Source organism: Musca autumnalis, unplaced genomic scaffold (assembly GCF_047663935.1).
Source record: "Musca autumnalis isolate F117 unplaced genomic scaffold, ASM4766393v1 scaffold_4, whole genome shotgun sequence".
Lineage (NCBI taxonomy): Eukaryota > Metazoa > Arthropoda > Insecta > Diptera > Muscidae > Musca > Musca autumnalis.
Genome location: NW_027411977.1, coordinates 87,629,378 through 87,631,253, shown reverse-complemented (window position 1 = coordinate 87,631,253; position 1,876 = coordinate 87,629,378).

Below are 1,876 nucleotides of genomic sequence, written 5' to 3'. Positions count from 1 at the left end.
TCCGTTCGAGAGTTATCGTGCGCTCCAGCCAGCAGGACAGACAGACAGACGGACGGACATGGCTAGATCGACTCCAAATTGTCTGAAACACATTTCGTCCAAACATACTTGGGGTCTAAAACCATTATTTCGATGAGGCACATTTTCATCGTATCAAAGTGTATATACCCTCCTTAGCCTAAAGGCTGAGGGTATAATGAGCATCATTCTCATTAACATGAGAATACCCGATGCTTAAAGAGTTCAGGTTTTCACTAGAAAAATCATCATTTCAAAAACTGAAAATCCAATTGACAATTCCCTTCGCCGGGATGAAATCATGATATTGGTAGCGATCAGTAAATTCTGCAGGCTGTCAGTGGGAATACTCCAGACTTAAGCAATCATATGATTGAATAGAAAAGATCCGCAGCGTAAATATTTTTGAAAATAATCGGACCATTTTTGCAAACTTGTGTTAACTTACTTAGTTGGCCCATTACAGAACATTTGTACCATAGACCGAACTAAGAAAAGATCTCCACTCCTCTCTGTTTTTCGCTTGACTTTTTGGAATACCGCGCCTTTTCATTTCTTCATCCACTTGTATGCTCCATCGAAGCTTATGCCTGCCGATTCTGCGTGCACCGCCATGTGGCATGTATTCATACGCCTTTTTAGCGGGTTCATCATCGCTCATTCTTATGATATGGCCTAGCCATAGCTCGTGGTTCATACGCCGTCGATATTCACCGTCAACGCAAATCGGCCCGTAGATCTTTCGAAGAATTTTCCTCTCAAACACACCAAGCACTGCCTTATCTGCTTGCGCAAGTACCCATGCTTCGGTTTTAAACAGCTCGGCTGGTAAGCCAACAGCTCCTGCTGCTTTATTATTCTTAAGCCGGTTGATTGCTGTTTTTACCTCATCTTGGCCGGGCGGTATACATTCTATACCATCTTCTGGGATTGGATCTGTGGTATCATAGTCTTCGCTACTGTTGGATACCAGCAGATTGGAGAAATGTTCCTTCCATATCCTGAGCACGCTATGTGTATCTGTTACCAGATTACCTTGCTGGTCTCTACAGGAGGATGGGCCTGTACCAAAGCCATTTGTTTGATGTTTCACTCTTTGGTAGAATTTTCGGACTTCATTCTGGCTCCTGTACATCTCGATTTTTTTACACTCCCGCTTTTCCATTTCTCTCTTTTTCTTGCGGAAAAGACGTTTCTCTTCTCTCCTTTTCTCCCGATATCTCTCGTGCGCTACGTGTTGCTACTGATTGTAAAGTAGATCTATATTCCGCATTTTTCTTTGGAATCCAAGTATGGATTTTGCAGCTGTTTGCATGGAGTGGGCAATATTTTGCCATTGTGTTGTTATGTTATCGGGAAAAGGAGTGTTCGCGTTAAGCAACTGGGCTAGTTGAGTGGAATATGCTGTGGCTATCTGTTGTGTTTGCAGCCTATCGATGTCAAACTTCCGCGTTGTGTCTGTTCGTGCTTTATTTGCAACCTTTAGACGGGTACGTACCTTTGCCGCAACAAGGTAGTGGTCCGAATCAATGTTTGCGCCTCGGAACGATCGTACATCCAACACGCTGGATGAATGTCTTCCATCTATCACAACATGATCTATTTGATTACTTGTTCTTTGATCTGGAGACAGCCAGGTGCCCTTATGAATATCGAGATGATTAAATCTGGTACTGCTAACTACCATGTTTTTTGCAGCTGCAAAGTCTATCAGCCTCATACCATTGTCAGATGTTTCACTGTGGAGACTGAATTTCCCGGCTGTTGGGCCAAAGATATTCTCCTTTATAATTTTGGCATTAAAATCGCCTAGAATGATTTTAATGTCATGGGCAGGGCAACGGTCATATGTTTCTTC